Source organism: Eulemur rufifrons, chromosome 12, assembly GCF_041146395.1.
Source record: "Eulemur rufifrons isolate Redbay chromosome 12, OSU_ERuf_1, whole genome shotgun sequence".
Classification (NCBI taxonomy): Eukaryota; Metazoa; Chordata; class Mammalia; order Primates; family Lemuridae; genus Eulemur; species Eulemur rufifrons.
In genome coordinates, this window is record NC_090994.1 from 1056455 (window position 1) to 1079094 (window position 22640).

The 22640-nt window shown below is 42.4% G+C and overlaps 1 protein-coding gene across 1 annotated transcript in view; it reads right to left on the bottom strand.

The window, feature by feature from the left end:
• The window catches only part of CSMD1 (CUB and Sushi multiple domains 1), a 1254382-nt gene that overhangs the window by 687502 nt on the left and 544240 nt on the right, over positions 1 to 22640 (bottom strand). The window lies entirely within an intron of this gene.

Sequence of the window (22640 nt, forward strand, 5' to 3'; positions counted from 1 at the left end):
GCGATGAACGTACACCAACGCACTTCACATGAGGCACCAGGCACAAGACCTACTCTGTCAGGATTAGGGAGAAAGTCAAGTTCAATTCTGCTTCAGTTTCAACGACTTCTTCCAGGCTGGCTCAGAGAAAGCCACAAGCCAGCGCAATACCAACAATACTTCTATTCCCGACGAGTGAATAGGTCTCAGTTCCCGGAGAGCCAAGCCAAGGAGATGCACAGCATCCCAAGCAGGTGCTAACAGGGACCCTGTGTCCGCGGCACAAAGGCTTAACCAGCTGTGACCTCTAGGGGGAACCGCGTTCTCAGGAATCCCCTTTCTCCCGCTCACAGGCCAAGCTCTGTGCTCTCAAACACCTCCCCCACCCGGCCCCTCCACCCAACAGCTACACTTGGCTTTAGGTGTCCACAGATGGCGTTTTTCCTTGAAAAATTTTTAGATAAAATGTGAGTAATAGATTCAGGCAAATACCCATGTCTGAATCATTAGCAACACAAAAGAGTCAATGCTTCTTGAATATCCTATACTGAGAAAAGGATTTGGGTACTAGTGAGTTTCCGTGAATACGTAGAGTTTTCCTTCCAGAGGCCAAGATCCTTTATAATGTTCATAATAATTATATTATGGACCAGGTTGTGTTTCTTTTTCTTCCAAATTTATACCTAGGATATGCAAAATAATAGTGTTTGGTACACACATAAATTTGGGTCACACTGGGATTGAAAAAAAATTGTTTTAATGAGACTTGTTTTTAATACGGACTTCTTGGTCTTTAATATGCAATTGTACATGTGAATCTTCAAGTGCAACAGTGCCTGTTACTGTTTATTTAAAGCATGTTTCCCCTTGATAGCACATCTATTATTCTTTCTTAGCACTAACGTTCCAAAGAGCATAGTTTGGGGAAAGGGTACAGCGTATGTGAGCAATCCTGTGATGTTGAACATAAAAAGAAGACAGAGAAAAGAATCTGAAGAGGAAAAAAGGGGATATAGATTTGTGTAGTATATCTGGCCCTGTTTTGCTCAGGTGTTTTAATTTTATAATGGCTATTCCAATGATGGAGAAATTTCTCCGAATTACATATGGAAACAGAAATGCATCCAACTTTAGTTTTCTTTGACCATGGACTCTTAGCCTATTAATTAAGGTAAAATGTCCAAACTTTAGATTTTCTTTGATCATTTCTAATAATTTTCTTTGAATTTCCTATATCTCAATTCGAAAATAGCCTTTAGATCATATACTATTTTTATGCTGTAATGTTTTATATTTTCCATAAAAGTCTAAATCTCCACTTTTTATAACATCTTTGCCCAATGAGCAATGTTTGCATTTATTTCTCTAAACTGACATTTGAATTTGTTTCCTTTTGAGTCAAGGAAAGTTTTCTACATTCTCCTCAGTAATAACCAAATCTACACTTGTTGAATGTTTCATTCCAGTTGATAAATAAAGTCATATACTCCCGATTTTACACCCACAACAATTAGCTATTGACGGGATGGAGAGTTCAGGCTTTGTCTTTGGATGCACAAGCCTCCCGATAAACGTGTCCATCCCCAAAACGGCAACTCATCCCCAGACTGGTCAGGCTGTTGGCGTCAGTTTCTCGATTCCAGCCTGAAATAACAACACACAGATTTAACCTCTTTCTTCTCGGTGTCAATCTTCTAGTCTGATGACGCTTTCTTCAGGCACTACCTCTTTCCTATTTTCATAGCAAGAATCAAACGTGCGCCATTTGCACCAGGGAACAGAACCCTGACCGTCTTCCTCTGGGCTGGAGCCACCCCCTCCGGTGTGCGCCTGGTCAGGTCCTCTCTGCGCACAGCAAATACACAGACTAGTCTCAAGTAACACTTTGTGTCATTTCCCATTAAATGGTCATGACTTGCAGGTGCATTTTTCTGTTCCTCTAAACCAAGGATAAATGACCCTCGTTGGTCTGCGTCCTTTCGGCAGCACTTGGTGTTGTGTTCCCAGTGTCGCTGTGTGTTCTGCAGCCATCCCGCTGTGACACCCTTTCTTCCCCCCCTTTCACCACTCTCCCTCACAAATGCTGCCACCTCCTTATGAAGTGTGGGTCTTCCCCAGTTCCAAACGCGGGTCTTTCCTTCCCCACGGTGAGTGCATCTCTCTGTATTTGCATTCACGTCCACGACTTCACCCAGAACTGGGTGCTCTCCCTGGCACAGAATACGTGCTCACTAAATATTTGTAAAATCAATGAGAGACCCTCTCTAGGAACAATGCTCTGGTCATCATTCACACCCAGATCTCTCTCCTGAACTCTGCTTCTACGTTTCCATCAGCCTCTTGGGCATTTCCGTCAGCATTTCTCGTAAACACTGCAAATTTGGCTTAGACATTCATGCCTGTGTTGAGACATTCATTTAAAAAAAATTACTGGTGTCAGATTTCTATGGTTGGCTCTAAGCCGCAAAACACTACATCACCACAAGCAATTCTTTGTTCACTCCTGAAGAGTAATGCCACTTGGAGAACTTCACTACACACGACAGTTTAAAAATTATTCTTTAGGACTGCCTTGGCCATGGATCTTGATTTCTTTGGGTGACTTTTTTCCTAAAGTTAATCTAATATTGTCACCAGATAGTCACTCTCTCCTCATTCACTTATTTATTACTAAATATTTATTGAGAGCCAACCATGTGTCAGTTACTTGTATTCTAATGGGGGTGTATAACAAGACAAAATATCAAAGTAATGTTTTGCAGAAATGATATAATTGCCATGTGATGAAGAGCATCACTCGTAGGATAATCTAGAAAGACTTGCCAGTGATATGGCCTTTCTGAAAAAGCTGTGTGCCTGCAGGATGGGAAGGAGGTTACTGTGAGGAGGAGCAGGAAGGATGAGCCACCGTGACAAGGGGACGCCAGGCGTTGGGGCAGGGAGGAGCTCCCTGTGTCTGAGAACCAGACGGGGAGCAGAGGAGCATCTTGGGGGCAGCTCACACAGGCCTGGGGACCCTGTGAGTGCTTAGGGCCGTGATGCATCAAAAGGATGGCATTAAAGGGTGGAAAGTGCCGAGAGCCAATGCATGCTACTTTGCATGAGGAATATCTAGTACTAGCAAGAAAGGGAAACAGAGATGCATTAGTGAAAAATTTTAGTTTCTGTGAAAAATAACAACGGCTTTCCCTAGAGTAATGAGGGTAAATGTTGAGAAGGAGGACGGGGCTATGTTTTGGAGACTAATCAACAGAACTCAGAGATAGGTTAGGGGGTGAGAGAAAGGGAAGACACAAGAATGGCTGCCAATGTCTGGGTGGCACAAGTCACTAAGAGGATGAGAAGGGCACAGAGGGACAGGTTGGTGAGAATAGGGCCATGCATGAGAGGCCGACTGGGCCTCTAGCTGGAGAGGTTGGGGGCGGTTGCTCAAGAGAGAGACTGTGGGCTGGATGAGAACGAGACAAAGGCAGTTGCCTGGATGGCAGGAGAGCAGCTCCAGGACTGGACCCTGGGGGAGCAATGGTGGGGCGGCAGGTGCATTCCCCACCCACACGTCACGGTGCGCGCACAGGCCACCAGCAAAGCCCTGGGGATTCTCGCGTCTGCCGGGCCACATGCAATTGCGGAAAGGCCAGCTATTCCCAGGTCCGGGAGACCCAAACTTCAACCTGGGGAAGATCAGTACCTTCGACTAAACCACAAAGGAAAATGACTTAAAATACAGAGAACTGAAACCTGACAAGCAGAGCAATACCACGGCAGCTCAGTCCGTGATTCCAAATCCCAGTGTGGGTTTAGCGTGTGTCCCGTACACGTTTCAAATACAACCTGCATCAAATGAAATTTATCAAGACCTGCTCTCAAGAATTTTCAGTTAAACACGGCACAGTGAATGCACCTACCACTTCTTGCTCACAAGACGCTTCGAAGGCACAGGAACGCCCCTCTCCACAAGGACAAACAGGAAAAGAGACACAGTGACAGCAACGGAATTTGAGAAGCCGCCTGGTTAACAGACACGTGGAACTGACTTAGAGGAACTGAGGAAGCCGATGGCTCAGTGGGCAATCTGGGAATTCCCGAAGCAAGCCAATTTGCAGCACAGAATCCCAGAGAGCCTCAGGAGCGGGAGGCCTGTGATGTGTCTGAAAAGGTGTGAAAACGGGGCCCCAAACAGGGAGACCTCCGAGGATGCCAGGTAAAACAACTGCACACCCCCAGATCCTTCCCTGGCCGGACTGCAGAGGCAGCGCCACTCCGGCTCTCCCGCAGAAGGCGGAGATTTTCTCTCCAGAGATGCCCAGTTAGACTCTGAGCCTCCAGCTGAGCTACAGGGAGCTTAAGACAAATCTACGTTCTGAAAGGAGGGACAGACACCAAGCCCCTTTCCCCTGCTTGGCGCTGACGATTCCCGTAGGAAGCCTCGTTGTGCCCGGAGGGATATCCGGGGATCCTTGCCGAGGGGAAACGCCTACAGAGGCTGAGAATCAGGGAAGCAGCAACAACACTGCCCTGCACACCCACCCACGATGAATAAAGCCGTCCGTCCAGCAGTCTGTCCCCACACCGCATAAACGCATGGATGCCTGCAACGTCTTGGCCTCTCCCGAATACGAGACCATCCAAGGATCATCCCTCAGTGAACAAACCATCAGCAGGAGAAAGATCAAACCAACCAACCAGCACAGAGAAGTGAGCAGAAGGAAACCCCCCCAGAGGCGACCACCCTCCCAATCTCCCTCCTGTGTCTACGCTCACCAGGCTCTACTATTAATGACTACTTGGAGCAAAATTCCAGTAGCGCAGCAGGAATTCATGGCCAACCGAGTCAATCTCTTCCCAGTTGTGATCTTCACATTTACTGCTTTTAATTTCTGGACAATGCGTAAAAAACATGGGGAGACAGTGCACATCACTGCTTTACCGTCAACAGAAGCCTCGACCCTATCCTGTAAAATGAGATTGTTGTGCTTAGTTTAATGCCTGGCCCATTATACGTTCTCAGTACGTAAGTACATAACATTGCTCTTACTAAAAACCAAGCAAATTGGAAAATGGAGAAAAAAGTGAAGGGCCATTACTTAAAACCTGCTCATCCGGGGCCCGGCTGCTCCTGCAAACCAAGATCTGTCCTGTTTAATTCTTAGTCGTGTGACAGCACAGGTCAACCTCAGTGACACAAGGACGTGCTTGTTACGCACCTGCTTTGCTAGGTTCCGTAGCTGATAAAAGATGACCAAACACTCTTTCTTCCCTGGTGGAAGTTACAATTCTATCCACTGAGTCACTGTTAAGGGTTGAACCCCCCTGAAGATTCTACCAGGCTGGTAGTCACTGAAAACACCATCACGACACTTTCTTTCCTTTTGCTCAAGAGACACAGCCATAAAACCACGGACAAGTGAATCTTACACGAAGGGTTTATGATCCAAGTTCTAAAAGAGTTGGTTTTTTGTTGTTGTTGTTGTTGTTGTTTTGAAAATAAAAGTTGGGCTTTGAGAAGCTGAAGTTAAATTAAGGCAAATAGACAAAAAAAAAAAAAAAAAAAAGAGCTGCCACAGGCTTCACGCACTGGACATTGGACACCGTGCGGCTGGTGCCTGAGCTGGGTCTTGTGCCCACCCTGGGCTGAGCATCTGAGCAGGCGCAGCGCCACCCAGAGGGGCCTCCCTGAGTCCATAAAAGTCACCTCTCCACCCCAGCAAAAACCACAAATGAAGTTTTTGTCTCTTGGACATTTATCTTTTTCTATCCACTGACATTCTGGGCATCCATGTTTTTCGCCCAGAAATTCACCTCTGCACGGGCGGGGACGCTGAAGAAACACTGTTGCCTCGGAACAATTTAAACTCCTACCTGTAGTCCATCAATCAAGTGAATTCAGCTGCCACAAAGGTGAGTGAGAAAGGGCGTCACCACCAACCGCACATGATAAATAGGGTGACGGTTCCCAGCTCAGAGCCTGGACGGGAAGCACAAATGGTAGAAATGATTGCACGGTTCCCAGCTACACCAGCCGCAAGCAGGACCGGGTCATCTGCACACTGGTGATGCCGGGCACAGTATCGACGGACCGTGGGGAGGACACTGGATGGGGGTCCGGAGCACACAGACTCAGAGCCCAGGCTGCATGTGCTCTTCGAAAAGTCATTTAACTCCTAGTGCCCACACTTCCCCCCAACCCCCATCTGGAAAATGAGAAATTTGGATTTGATCCACAAAATACTTTTGGCAAAGGTTACTAGGTCTGCAGCAAATCAAAGGGCTGGTTGGCCAATGAAGCCAGTGAAACTGTTCATGTTCTCTCTTTGGTGAGATTGATAATGAACATATAAAGGTCCCTAAAAGTCCTGCATGGAAAATTAAAATGTTCACTGCTATTTCTCTTCAACATACTAACATCTAGTGGCTCTCTGGGCCCCAACACAACAGTCCAACCACTTTTGAGATCCTTGCCAGTAAAATTCTTTAAACCCAAATTATAATACCAAGTAGAATCTTTTAACGAAAAGGTGCATACATAACCCTACTCCACGCAGGAGCTCCTGTACATGCCAGCACAGATTTTTATCACGATTATGGTAAAATATACAAAACATTAAAGTTATTTTATACACTGTAAGTGTACTTTGCAGTGGCCTTAGGTACATTTACATTGCTGGGCACTAGCGCACATTTTGATGCCCATTCTACTGCAGAAAGTCATATTTAGATAAACCTGGTGTATCTCTCTCGGTTCGTCCAGGAGGCCAGGCTGAGGAACAGCTGGCAGGACCACACTGTGCTCCCCACGTCAGCATCCACGCTAAGTTCCTCTAAGTCCAAGTCACCCTGCCTGGGGCTCAAGGGACAAGGGAGCCCTCACGGTAGTTCAGTAACGCAATCACTCGAAAGGTTATTATTTCAGACTGAATTCTTATCCACAGTGAACAGGGAGATAATTAGGTATAATTCCCTACTGCTCAGTGTCCAAGGCATGGGGTAAATCACTAATACACCTTCTTTTGCCCACCAGCTACTTATGCATCTGCCCATAACATTATCCTGTGCTACTTAAAATTCCTTACAGTGTTAAAATATGTATACGTGATGTCCCTAATTGTAGGAGTATATATTTGTTGATTTTAAGAATCTACTCTTACAGTGATTTTATTTGTTCATGTCACGGCAACTCCATTACGCTAGTTAGTGTTACCTAATATTTCTGGGTACATCACTGTAAAATACACGAGGTAATGTTAGAGAAGAAATCAGTGACAAACCATAATTTTCTCTGAAATTGAAAAAAAAATACTCATTATTCAATCATGTTTTAAACACTTATTTTTCTCAGTCCTCAACAGAGAGGTGATGATTATATTTTAAAAATTCCACCTAAAGGATATAACTTAATATATATTGCATTACTCATAAATTTCTAGTTTTTAAGTTCTAGATAAGGTCATTTCACATATTATTGTAATTAGCATTTGTTTAAAAATAATGATGAAACCCAAAATGCTTGAAATTTATATAGCTCTATTCCTCACATTTTTATTATTCTTTTTGTCTCTATTTTAACACATATCCCATGTCTGTTGAGAGTCCAAACAAATCATATTTTTATTTTGGGGGAAATAATATGCTTTTGTACATTGTCGTGTCTGGTCTGCATCATAACCAAAAACCTTAGAAAGAGGCAGTGGCAAGGCCCTAGGGGACTGTGTCACCCAGCGGGAGTGTCATTGCATCAAACTGCCACCAGATGGCGGTTTCTCAGGCAAAGTCTAAATTGAACGAATCTATTCAGAAAATTAATAGTTTATTGCGTGACAGTCTTACATGTAAAGTGGCACAAGATGACTGGCCTTAATAAAAATTTTACCTGTGCATATACTTGTTTTCTTTTATTAACATTATAATTATAATTGGCTTGTAATTTCTTCTTTGGTAGAATTTATTTAAATGTGAATTTCATCTTTCATTGTTTGATGGGTTGAAGAAGCTCAAGAGACACATCAAAATAAATTCGCCCGTGGATATGTATTTTTTACCTACTCAGGTAACCTGCAGGACCAGAGCTGAAGGAGACACACAAACACTCACTGGCGCGAGAGCTTTATTTTTCTGTCACTTGGTATATTAGTTTTAGCAACTTGAAGGAGCCCTCTTCACTACGCAAGAATTTCAGCAAAATCAAAACCAAAAACAAACCCTAAAGGTACAACAGAGAATTAAGCCCTTTAAATCTATTTAGCTATTTGGATAAAACAGTCATTGACATTCAAAAGAGAATCATTGGTCATCAAATTATTCTTTTTAGAAACGTATTTGTCATAACCTACCATTTTGCATATACAGTTCCAATCCTTTCTAAAATTATGTAGAAATAAAAAATAAACATGGAAAGAATTAATTTAGCACACAAACACAGCAGAGGATACAAGTACTCACATTTTAGGTATTTTATAGGATACTGCAGCAACAGAACCTGAGTCAAAACAATTTGCTTTATCATGGATCCTATCAAATGAAAAAACTACTGAGTGATAAAAAAAGGATTGTGTTTTTCTGTATCCATATTCTATAATAGCATCAATTGCTTCCTTAAACAAAGGAACGATACTATAATCATGGAAATTAGTAAAGTTATACATTTTGAGTTTCTAACAATTAAAGAACATGACACTGGGCTTTAAATTTAATTTTTTAAAAAAAGCCTCTCTTCCTTTAGTAGTGACGGTAAAGTGGGGTTATCAAAATGTAGAATTCTTGTACTAGTTTGGGAATAAGAAATAATTGTTTAAATTTAAAGCTTTTTGGTTTGGCCTTGCTCTTTTTTGTTTGTTTTGCAATGGGGCTTAACAGCTTCACTTTGGAGAAGCACAGTTCTGGAAATTATAGGGTACAGAAAATTATCAGCGACTATCGCTGTCCCTGCAGGTGAGGTAAATCTGGGACTCCTCTGGCACTGAATGACCCCGAAGGTGAAATGATTCACGAGCGGAGACTCAGATCTTTCCTGGGAGGTACGCCAACCCAGGAGAAGAGTCTGGGCACAGAAAGCACTTAGGTGGCCTCTTTGCTTGTCCTCGAGGCTGCTGAGGGAGGTCCAAGTCAAACCCAAAGTGCTGAGAGACCAGATGAGAACCGTTAATGGCAGTGACAACATGGATGTGCAAGCAGGTGACAAGCGATGGCCTTGGAGACTCCCTCACAGACTCCTCTACCACATGAGCACCTGCCTTTCCCAGACCAATCCCAGATATTTTACATGCAGAATAGGAGAAGCTTCTGAGGGGTCTGGGTCTTTGAGGCAGGAAGAGCTCCGTAAATCCACACATTAAAGGACCAAATGGGAATAGCGGGGCTGGCGGGTGCAGACCCTATTGGTGTGTCTCCCTGGGATGGGACGTGTGATGAGGACGGAGCAGGCCGGCAAATGGGCAGCTCCAGGCAGCTGGGTCAGGAGAGAAACGGGCAGGAGAAAGAAGGAAATACAACAGTATTGCCACTTAAGAGGCTAAACTAGCGAGTAAGTGATTTAATTTTATTTTGGCTGTTTAACTATTGGTGATACTCTTAACCAAAGTATTTTAAGATCCAGAGGTTCCTTCTAATTTTAATAAATGTGTGAGTTTTTCTTAAATAGATTTGTATTTATTAACACATGTGATTCTTAAAGCCGTACAATGAGTAGACAGCTAGACACTAATCTAGTCATTGTACAGACAAGGAGAGTGAAGCCCAGTAAATTCAAGTGACCTCCCCAAAGTCAGACAATTAATAAATAAAAAATCTTGCATATATTCCAAAGTCTTTCTAATTTTGAGACCTCTGACTTAAAATGTTTATTAAATTCCAATCAATAATATTTAAAATTAAACTACGCTCAAAATGGATATAATAGTATACTTTTTTACACACATGGTTTATTACACTAGTTGCTCAATTATGTTGGACGATAAAGTCTATACCATAAAACAGGTCCTTAACATTTATGGCAGTTTTGGACCAAGATGTGTTTAAATCCCCAAATTTGTAGTTACCAGGTAGCTCATAACTTTCTCCATAAATATTAGAAATTACTACTGAAGGAATTGAATGACTTCTCTAAAGCTTTAACGACTCTATATTTTCTACTAGTTAGAAAATAATTCCTTAGATTGTTTTATTTCCAACACTAGGAGGAGGATTTGGCTTTCATTACACACACATCCACGGAACAGCAGCTATCTAATCTGTTATCTGGCAGAAAAAAAAAACCCAGAAAGCCTTTTGTTAAGACTTACCCTCAATCAAACATTTCTCCACCAAGGATATATTGTTAACTACAGAAGGGTGTTATGAAAAAAAGAAGAAAAAAAACCAGGACCTCAGTCTACTTTTAAGTGTTCCATGTCCATTTTAACTGCACATGGACTCTAAGTCAAACGCACCATCCTCTCTCAGATGGCTGCGGCCCTGACGGGAGGAAGCGGGTTGTCACCGCAGAGAGTGCTGATGGGGACAGAGCAGGAGGTTCGGGGTCACAGGTTCAATCTCACATATGACCTCAATAAGTCCCCTAGCATTTCGGGATAACTTTCTTCCCCTGAGAGAAGGGGAGAATATGTGTCTTCCAAAGACGGTACAAACACCGTGGAGACCTGACATTACGCAGTGAGCTCTCCCAGGACCAGCTCCCTCGTATCCTTCCACTGGCAGAAACCGGAAGTCAGTATTTTTTTGTGAAAGGGTGAGTAGCCATAACATTCTATGTATTCTTCTTCTTATCAATTTACACACAAGCCCCCTCCAAATGGTGAGCCAGATTCCTCCCTTACTGCCCACCCTTTCAGCTGAGTAGCCCGTGACTACAAGGCAGTGTCTGCAAGTCCGGTCTTAAGAATGTGATCTGTAGTGAAGGATTACGGCAAAAGTAACTGACCTTGGTGTAATGATTTAATAAAGCAAAGTTATCCACATTTGACTTCGTTAGGAAACCGTATTTTGACCCCGATGTTGTAAGGAATTAGAAGAAAGGAAGGGATAGAGTGGTTATTTTAGTACTTGTATTCATGCTTTCCATCCTTCCAAGGTTTTCATTTTAGTATTTGAGTGTTGCTTTCATCTGATTTTTAAAAATTTTTTTCTTTCTTAAACTTCAAAATCTGATTGTATTGAGAAATGTTTGTCTTCTACAGTATCTACCACGAATAATTAACTTGGCTTTTCGCTACTCAAAAATGGGAAATCTGAATGATTCTTGTGATTTTAACCATAGTTTCATGTCTTGAAGGAAAGGAGATGAAAGATATTTAATCTACATCTTACTTTCTTACCTGCAATTCTGGCCCCAAACTGAAGGGGGCACTGTTTAGAAGCGTGCCCTACATCCAGAATCAGCGGTGAGATCAGAACTGGAGTAACGCTTTTATGACAAGCCTGACTTAACAGTCACAAAACTGTCTTCATTCCTTGCCATCAGGTAAAAGCCCAGTCTGAGGTTGGGACTAAATTGAATGTCACGTGCCTTGACATCTGAGAGACAGACATCATTTTATTCCTTTTCTTTCTTTCTTTTTTTTTTTTTTTAAAGAAGGCATAATCTTGGATGAGGGTGAAAGGAAGAACAGGATATTGAAGTTCACAAGAATTCTTTGTTCCAAGAAGTTTTCTGTAGTCAAGCATAATTTGGGTATTCATAAGAAATGGAGGAAACAGGAAGAGGATAAAAGTGGTGTGATGTCTAGATGCACCTGCAGATCAAAACCACACGGGCATGTCACACTAGGTTTATGAAAGCTCATTGTTCTGCGGTCTGGCACTGCACTACACAGTTGGAAAATGTTATCACCAATCTACCACGTTCCAGCCTCACGAACAATGGCATGCATTTTAATAGGAGCAGCAACAACACTCATATTGAAAATATATCATTTTCCTAAATTTTTTTTCTCTTTGTGAAGTTAACTCTGCTGTGGCAGGGAAGACTGGCTTACGTGTAGGCAGAACTGCCAGCTGTCCTATCCACGAGCCACCTCTTGGTTGTGGAAACTTTAAAAGTTTCTACCATTAGAGTTTCTCAGGGATTAAGTACTATGGTCTGAATGTTTGTGTCCCCCCGAAACTCATATGTTGAAATCCTGCTCCCCAGTGATGGTATTAGGAGGCAGGGCCTTTGGCAGGCGATTAAGTCATGAGGGTGGAGCCTTCACGGATGGGGTTAGTGCCCTTATAAATGAGGCGCTGGAGAGCTCCTCCTCCCATTCCACCACGGGAGGGCACAGGACAAGGTGCCATCTCTGGACCAGGAAACCAGCTGTCGCCGGACACCAGATCTGTCAAAACTTGATCTTAGACTTTTCAGCCCCCAGAACTGTGAGAACCAAATTTCTGTTATTTTACAATCTATTCGATGTATGGAATTTTGTTACAGGAGCCCCGACAGACTAAGTCACTAAGAAAATAAAGATATTTTATAAAATCTTTGTTGAAATGCACAAATATTATCTGACAGGAAGAGAAGAACCTCAAGGTGCCCCATGAAACTGTGTTAGTTTGGGTCGGCTATTTAATTATCAATCTGCTGCACATAAATATCCCAGTGCTGGGGAATTGCAAATGGAAGCCCTGTCCAACCACACCTGCACACCTGCATGAATCCATGTCAACCTAAGACGCCCTGATCTGGTGGGACTGACGCAGGGAGAGTTCAGGGTGACACTGGGGCACGCGTTTCAGGACGATGGGCTATAAGGGAGGGGAGGGCTGGAGGGGCGGTGCTGCACGTTAACCTTGTCTACTGATGATGTCACCCCAAGCGGAAGCAATTCAAACACCAGACTGTCTATCATGGATGAGTCCCTGGGGACCCAGGAGGGAGCAGGGTATGACCCCTGTGTCTGAAAAGTTCTGGCATCAGCAAGAAAAAAAAAACATAAGCCAAGGATTAATCCTGACACCAGTTCTAACCTAGATGAGCATATCAAGTGCTATAGAGTTTAACGAAAAGGAAGTGTCTTCTCCATAGAACTGAGCATAGATTCCAAGGAGATGACACCGGACCTCAGCCAGGAGGGATGCATAGAAAGCACCTCAGTAGGGGAAGGCAGGAGCCAGACTCAGGCAGGGGGTTGTGGGCAAACAAGGCTTCCAGGGAGTTGTCGCTGGGACCAACCCGAAGGGGTGGGGATCACAGGCACAATTTTAGAAACAGCAAACGACACCAGGCTCCCGCAGAGTCCCAGGGGCCTCAGTACAGCGGGGGAGACTGTGTTGCAGCCACTGCATCCCTAAATCACAGAAGCTACCCCTTGCTGCTGCCAAGAGCAGCGTTCACCTCTGTTTGGCTGGCTGAGACCTACTTTCCCACGAGGTCTGAACTCAGACACAGCAGTCGGCCTCAGATGCCGCTTCTAAGATGCCGTGGCATCTTTGTTGGGTCCCTTTAGCACGATTTTGTACCGCCTTTGTCGTTGCGTTTTATGTTCACTGCTTGCATTTCCATCTTATTCACCGTTTTATTCTGTGACATGTGAGATAGGACCTGACAAAGAGGTGGCGGGTGCCAAATATGGACCAGTCTAGCGAATGATCAAGTTGGTGCACGGCCCCCCATTGCTGCTGCCGAAAACTCAAGTTCCAGCTGGTGGAGGGAGGGCAAGGGGGGTCCGCACTGTGGGTGCCTCCTCGCTATGTCCGCATGTGGCTTTTCCTTGGCGTGTGCACACAGAGAAACGGAGCTCTCTGCTGTCTCTTCTTACAAGGGCACTCACCCTGCTTCTGAGGGCAGAACCTTCACGACCTCATTTAATTCTATGCTATTAATAATTACCTGCTAAAAGCTCATAATTCCATCATATGGGGGGAAGTCAAGTCTTCAACATTTGTGCAAATGCTAGAATGAGCCAACGGTACAAGAAAGAAAAAAAAAAAAGAAACTTCATTTTTACTTGTTAGATTCCACAGGGAAAAGTATAAAGCTCACATACAAAAATGCACTGGTAAAAATGAAATAATTTTTACTACATGTATATATGTGCTATTCATACTCATTTTTCAAAAACGCACATCATTTTTTATTGTGGGTACTTAGCACACCTAATGCTCCAAGGCCAGCCTGATAATGCCCAGTTCCACACGTATCAGGTAAGGGTGATTTGGAAAGCTTATTTGCTCATTTTTTAGAAAACGAAATTTTCTGAATAATTGCACATAAATGAATCTACTACAAATGACCAGCATACCATTTTCATCATCTTTTTTTGTTTTTCAAAACAAAGAAGCCTATCCGGTCTTTTCTTGCAGGATGTACTCACAGCGTTGGATGGACAGACATGCTACAGGCCTGAAAGGCTCAGCATCATTTTAAAATGCATCAGCCTGTTCCTGTGTTTTCCTAGGAGGTATTTTAATTATTCTTGTGATATTGTAGTTCTCAAAGGTAGGTATGATTAGAAAAAATGCCCCCACTCGCCAGCCCTGGTCTTTTCCTTTTTTAATCATTTGCTCTGTAACTTGTGAGCACGAGGAGGAGGAGGAGGAGGAGGAGGAGGAGGAGGAGCAGCAGCAGCATCATCATCATCCTGCGTTCTTTTCTTCTCGCTGAGGACCGCGGAGCAGCCTGGCAGAAGGCAGTGCTCCCGGCGACAGTCCCATCCAACAGGCCGTTCGCGTTCACCGTGGAGTTAACCTAGTTGCCAAAATGCAGAGCAACCTAGCAACTGATTGGTGATAATGACTCTGAGCAAAGAGGTTAATGGATATTGTTTTTGTTTTTTAATCTCTCTTTTTTTTTTTTCCAGGTGTCCCGTAGGCCCAGCACATGGCCCCAAATGGTGGGACTTGATAAAAAACAACATATGTTATCAGTCAGCTCTTCCATCAGGAGCCGAAATATCGCGGTGAAAACATGGTGCATGTGTGCTGGCACGCGTGTTTCGACAGTCCGTCCCGCTACCTTCCTTGCTGAGGGGCTTTATCTGTAGCTGGCACAGAGACGTGAATCCCGCAGAGGCCAGCGTGAAGGAGAAAGAGGACAGCGGCCTAACATGCATGTCAGACAGACAGAGGTTCCAACCCCGACTCCGGGACAAGGACAGAGATGGGACAAAATACCCACTCTGTAGCCAGCCAAGAATGTCTCCCCTGCACCCCAGGTGACATTTAAAAACAAAATAAAATCAGATATATTTACAGGCTAGACTAGGTATCTGAGATAACTGGGTCAAAAAAGTTAAGGTGATTTTATGTGATTTATAAAACTCAATGTGATAGAAAAATCTTCAAAACTAAATGTGCCTACAAATTTAATCTTAAGGTCTAAAAATACTTATGAAAATAATTCAGCCAAAATTAATGTAAAATTAATGAATTAGATTGCCTCACTCTTCAGGCTTTCATATCTTTATCTGTAAAATGGTAATAATCATGGTGCCTTCAAAGACTGCTTGATTAAAAGAGCTCATATCAGTACCTTTCATAAGAAGGACATTTACTAAATTTTAGTGCAAAATATTAAGCCTATGTTGCTTTCCAAATATATAACTCACTGAATATAAGGGAAGGGAAATGTTAATAACATATAACAGGCAGTGGTATAAACTCCAATTCCAGATCTCCCAGCTAAAATTTTATTCAGAAACAAGCTCAAGTTCCATTTCCTCATGAAGCAGTTACACTGTAGACCAATTATTTTCTCACACATACACACAATCGTAAATTGCTATCCAACTGCTTCATGGATACATGTGTTGCCATGGAGAGATTATAACCTCCTCAAGGTCGGGGGCTACATCTTTTGTTTTCACTCTCCTCCGTCGAGAAGCAGCTACTGTGTACGTAAGTCCTACACTAAACAAATTCGTATCGATTGGGTGCTAATCAATCCCCCATCTCCTTTCCACATTTGCACCAACTTTACAAATACATTAATTATTTCCCAAGTACATCTTCTGCCCTTTTGGTCCTGAAAAAAAAAAATTCAGGGTGAAGGAGTTTATATTAAAAAGCAAAAAACTGAGAGGGGGAGTTAATTCTTCAAACCATTATAAATACTTTCACACAAAGCATTATCTCTGAGACTCAGATAATTTCTTGTATAACAAAACAGGGTAATGATGCACACCCAGGAGGTTTATCGTGAAGATTAAATATGCACACTCTCCCTTAAACAGTAAGCGCTTTGAAGTCAGGAACAATGCCCAGCTTAGTTTTGTTGTATTTTCGCAGGATGATGGAAAATTAATAGCAAGAACTATCAAGAGCTTCTAAGACAGGCACTACACTAAATGTTTGTTTAATCCTTAAAATCGCCTGTGAGGAGGGGGCTGTTATTGTACCTGTCTTACAAACAAAGAACCTAATATAATGGAATTAAATAATCTTTCCTAGGCCAAGCCAGTCAGTAAGCGACAGAGTAAAAACTAAATCCAGATAATATGGCTCTTAAAAAATAAGCTATACTGTACTCAATGGGAATTAAAAAGAAAGGGAAACTTTACATTGTATTTTTTTTCTGGACAATGTTTTGAGCTCCTTAAGAGTCTACCTGTGCATCGGTACATCGCCCCGTGTGTAGCTCAGTGGCGACAGTGTTGGAGTCCTTTCTGCTATCACTGGGAGAGAAGTGGGCGTCAGCTCTAGTCTGGGTCAGAGTGGCAGAGGGCACGCACAGGCCAGACAAACAGCATCCCCTATGTATTAACTCCTGCATGGTGCTTAGTTCTCCCGCTCTGGGAGGCCTCAAGAGATTGTAACTATTTTAAAATTGAGACAAGGTTGTTCAGTCACATTCGCCCGTGGTCTAAAAATGTCTAGTGAATCCAGTCCTGAAACCCCAAAAGATGTCTTAGAACGCCCAGCATGGAGACATTAATACATTCAGAATCTATAAAATGAGCTGCATGTCTTCTGTGCGCCCAGCCCTGTGTTTAATTCAACGTGCAAAAGAGAAATGAAGTGAACGTGCTTCTTCAGGTCACTCTTCCCCAGCCTTGCCAGGGCCTGGGAGACTTGGCCGAGGTGCAGCAGGTGCGCTGAGGGGGTGGCCCCCCGGCCCACGGGCTGCCAGGGGGTCTCCTCCATCAGGAGCCCTCATGGGTTCCCCTGGAGTTAGAGATACAGATGACAACTGCCTTAGGCTCTGAGGCTCACTAGGAGGTAACTAAGGGACCTGCCCCACTGCCAGCCAGGCCTGGGGCTGATTCTGGTGGTGATTAGTTAAGTGAGGTGCCCGCATTATTTAACTCTCTAAAGGAACTCAGTCTTCTCATTCATAAGATTGGGAGGATGAAACTAATGAGGAAATACTTTTCTCATGAAGGTGAAAGTGTGTGGACTATCACTGGCCCTCAACAACTTTTTATTAGTCAACGAAGCTTTTAATAAAGCATTTTATTTAAACAGTAACACAGATGTTGATTATATAAGTTACCTAATTTTCTTTTTTCAATTCTTTATTTCAAAATATTAAGGGTTACAAATGTTTTTAAATTTTCTTTCTAAAATTAAGACAAATATTATTTAATATTTATAAGAAAACAAAGTCACTTAGCATTCTGTTAACTGTTATTAATTCTAGTTATTTACTTTTCTTTTTATGAGAGCATCAAGTTAATTATAATTTATTTTAAAAGGTGCAGATTTTTAAAACTTGCTCATGAGCAGAACCTGTGCAAACCTGTTCCCTGATGGGCTGGCAGGCTTCTCACTGGGAATCCTCGGACTGCTTTGACCCTTAGACTCTTGGACAATTTAAGCTTTTGGCGTTGCTGCATCTTTGCAAAAAAGAATACTCCTACATCCTGGCTATTCCCTATTCAATAAGCATCAGAGTTTAGCACCTTAGCCTGTTCTGCTCCCTTTAGACTTTACAGTTCCACTTGTGAACTTACAGATAACAGTCTAAAATGAGATGAAATGACAGGAAGCCCAGAGTGAGAATCTGGAAGGTAACTTGATTGCAGAGTCATCCAAGAAGTCTCTGCTTCCTGCCTTTTTATTTTATCTTTTAGCTCAAAAAGGAACTCCCTTAACACTGAGGATGCCTATCAAATCCCAGTCTCAGTACCTTGCAACAAGCACTACTCTTATATAAATTTCTGGCTTAAATCTCCTAATGTATTCCTAATGTGTTCCTAATGTATCAAAATTTCTTCCAATTTTACCCCTTCTTTTTACCTGTTCTCTTTGTATTTAATTATTTCTTTTTTTTTTATTTTTTGTTTGTTTTTCAGCTCATTATGGGGGTACGAAAGATCAGGCTATATACATTGCCCATGCCTCCCCATCCCCCTGAGTCTGAGCTTCAATTGTGTCCATTCCCTAGACAGTGCACATCACACTCATCATGTAGGTGTGTACCCCTCCCCTCCCCCCCACCCCATCCCCCCCAGTCAGAACTTCAATTGTGTCCATTCCCCAGGCAGTGCGCATCGCACTCATCAAGTAGGTATACACCCATCCCTTCCACCCAGCCCCGACCTCTGTCCGATACCCAATTGGTGTTATTCCCAAATGTGCACTCAGGGAATAGAAATTTTTCAAAAGAAGATATAAAAATGGCTAACAAATATATGAAAAAGTGTTCAACATCTCTAATCATCAGGGAAATGCAAATCAAAACCACAATGAGATATCACTTAACTCCAGTGAGAATGGTCTTTATCAAAAAGTCCCAAAACTATACATGTTGGCATGGGTGTGGAGAGATAGGTACACTCATACACTGCTGGTGGGACTGTAAACTAGTGCAGCCCCTGTGGAAAGCACTGTGGAGATACCTTAAACAGATTCAAGTAGACCTACCATTCGATCCAGCAATCCCATTATTGGGCATCTACCCAGAAGAACAAAAGTCATTCTATAAAAAAGACACCTGCACCCGAATGTTTATAGCAGCACAATTCACAATCACAAAGATGTGGAAACAATCCAAATGCCCATCGATTCATGAATGGATTAGCAAAATGTGGTATATGTATACCATGGAATATTACTCAGCTATTAGAAATAATGGCGATATGGCATCTCTTTGGTTCTCCTGGAGAGAGTTGGAACCCATTCTATTAAGTGAAGTATCTCAAGAATAGAAAAATAAGCACCACATGTACTCACCAGCAAACTGTATTTAACTATTTCTTAAAAGCAAGAACCCGAAAATATTCGTGGTATATTTTTCCTATTATCTGTTGTATATGTGAAGGGGTGGCATTTTTTAATGCAGAATGATGTATGCATGCAAGTTTGTGGTGCTGTAAAGTGATAACATAAAACTATTTTATCTGTCACTACATTCTGACAGTTATGCCTTCTAAATATCCGGGAGGTGTGTTCAATTCTCTCCAGCCAATGTCTCAGTAAAAATTCATCTGGTTGGCCACCACCATCCGCTAGCTGGTCTTTTAATCAATCCTCCCCTGGAATTCATTGCTTGCGCTACAGCCTGTCTTCTTAAATAAAATTCTGAGTGTGGACTTCCTATTTAAACACTATCCACGACTTTCTAGGATGCACACGATAAGGTTCAACACCCTTAATATAGATTGCAGGGCCCTAAATAATCGCATCTCAACTCGTTCCCATTAGCAGTTGTCATACCCTAGAACATCTCTGAGACTTTTTCCTCAGTTATTTTTTCCTCCCTTCTCAGCTTTGAGTAGCAGGCCCCGGGGACACTCCCTGCTTCTCTTACTGAGTCGGCACCTTTGTTATACTTCCTTGTAGCACATTGTACTTCCAGCCAGAGCCCCTCTGCGAGGGTCTCTCTATGCATCCTCGAGGTATCTACTGAATGTCCTCCCCAGGAGGGCAGGGTCTCTAGCACACCACTGCACACCTGTGCCAAGCACAGCGATGGCACGCAGCTCCCTACACAAATACCTGGTACACAGATGTAGAGGATTCTTGGGTACAGGAGAAATAATTCAATGTTCAAATTCCATTAAAATGGTGATGTTATTTCCATCCAGATAAAAAATGGGATTTGGAGTGATTTTTAAGTGAAAAACAGAAAGAGAAAGATGGAGATGGAATGAAAGAAGTATACCATTTGATCCAGCAATCCCACTACTAGGCATCTACCCAAAGGAACAAAAGACATTCTATAATAAAGACTTCTGCACTCGAATGTCTATAGCAGCACAATTCACAATTGCAAAGATGTGGAAACAACCCAAGTGCCCATCAATACACGAGTGGATTAATAAAATGTGTATCTGTATATCATGGAATACTATTCAACTACAAAAAACAATGGTGATCTACCACCTCTTACATTATCCGAGGTAGAGCTTGAGCCCATCCTTTGAAGTGAGGCATCAGAAGAATGGAAAAACAAGCACTGCATGTACTCACCATCAAATTGGTACTAACTGACCAACACCAAGGTGCTCACATAGAAGAAGGTGATTTTTCATGTAATGTTACAAAGGGTAATTTTAATACTTAAACTTGCTCAATAACTATGCATTGACTATTGTCTTGTGCTGAATTCTGGAGGCTTGTTAATCACAAATGTGATGATAATTACAGAATGTAACAATGTCATGTAACAAACTAAATAAAAGAGGCATGCTAAAATAAAAGAAAAGAAAAGAAAGTAGAGATGCCATCATCACAAAGCTATTTCATCCTACCCATCAAATTGACTAGATACAATGTAAGTTGTCAAATGGATTGAAACGCCAAACCATCCTTTAAAGCTGGGGTCCCCAAACCCTGGTACCGGTCCATGGCCTGTTAGGAAACGGGTCATGCATCACCATCTTAGCTCCGTACTGGCCCCACCCTACAGTGCCCCATCCCCCGACCTCTGGTCCGTGGAAAAATTGTCTTCCATGAAACCAGTCCCTGCCCGGTACCAAAAAGGTTGGGAACCACTGCTTTAAAGCAAATGAGACCAATATATTTGTTCCTTGTTTTTATATCTTCTATTTGAAATGAAAAAGGGTAAATTCACTTACATCACCAGGCAGAATTTTTGCATCCATGTGAACCCTCAGAAAGCTCTAAGAATTATGTCTTTATTAGCATCAATCTACCATGTTCAACACACTTCTCAAAATAATACATTAAAAAAATCTTGAAAGAATTGTGATTTTTCAGGGAAGTTAGATAAGAAAATTGCCAGTCTGTACAGTAACAGGTGAAAGATTATATGATCTAAAGAGAAACCAGAGTATTGCCAGTCTTTATAAAAACAATATGTGAATTCTTTAGGGTGAAGGGCCGAATAGAAAATCCATAATAGTGTAACTAGAAATGATTAGTAAACATGAAAATGTGCAACCTCCCTCATAATCAAAGAGCTGTAAATTAAACAAGAGAACAATTTCCCCCTTAGCAAATGAACAAAGAATAAAATCTATCATAATACTTCAAGCCTTAATAGGACAGTTGTAGCAAGCATAATAAATTAGTGCAGATTTCTAGAGAGTAGTTTTCCAATATTTATTAATCACTTTAAAACTGTTTTTAACCAGTCTTTCTTATTCTTTCTAATAAGTTATCTTAAGAAAAGATTCAGAAATGTGAGTAAAGATACACACACACACACACACACACATACATACTCATATATATTGTTTAACGTATGTATGTATAAACCAGACTGCTACTGGTTCACAAGGCATCTTTGCATGATCAGGAACAAGACAGACGCCCCTCCTGCCAGGTGGACAGACCCCACCCAGGGCTCGCCACCCACTGAGTGGTGCTCACATTCCCCCTGGAGGGGGCTCTGCCCAGAGCCCAGTCTGAACAGCCCTGGATGGAATGATGAAAACGTACTCACTTATAAGTTGGGGGGTGGGGTGAACTTTCAGTTACAATCCACATGTGACTGTCAGTGAAGTCATTAGCTAAATTATAGTAAAGCATTATGGTGGAATGTGAAAGTCATTAAAATTGATGTTGTAAAAGGTTTTATAAATCCCTTAAAACAGAAACAAAGATCAATATGAAATATTGTGTGAAGGAACGGCAGCGTGTCCGGCTCCTAGGAGAGACAGGGCAGTGGGGAGCAAGCGGCGTGACCTCGTCTCATGAACGAGGTCTGGATCCCATGAAGGGGCAGCTCTTCGCTAAATCTGAAACAGCTGCGTGAAAGCTTTGAAAACCTACTCAGTGCTACAGAGGGGCCCGAGAAACAGTCTGACTCGGAGAGAATCATTCTTCTTCTAGGGGCCCATTCGCTCCTTTGTCCTTCCCTCTGCATAACTTACGGCACCCCCAGAAAGTGGGTACCAGTCAGTACTGCACACTCCATAGAGTACTTTCCTAATTTTAAACAAAGAGCTTATAGTATGTTTGTAACCAGAAAAAATAAAGGGAAAAGTGCCCATAAATAATTATATGAGTAAATTAACCATGGAGAAGTCGCTTGGTGATTTCTTCCTTGACCACAGAAAACAGAGAAAAGGACTATAGTTCCTTAAAACATGTGTTATGTCTCCACTCGATTAGCTTTTGATTAAATGTCCATCTTACGATGGGGAACATCTACAACCGGGATCCATAAACAGAAACGGCCATCTCGGCACGGCATCATTCTATTTAGTATTCAGTGGGGAAGAAACAGAAACCAATCAAAACAAGGTCCTTTTTACAGTCAAGGATGGATGGATAAGTGAACAGAGCAGGGATTTTGTTATCACTTGGATTCGTGATTGCTGTTGTTACTTTTTTTTTCCCTT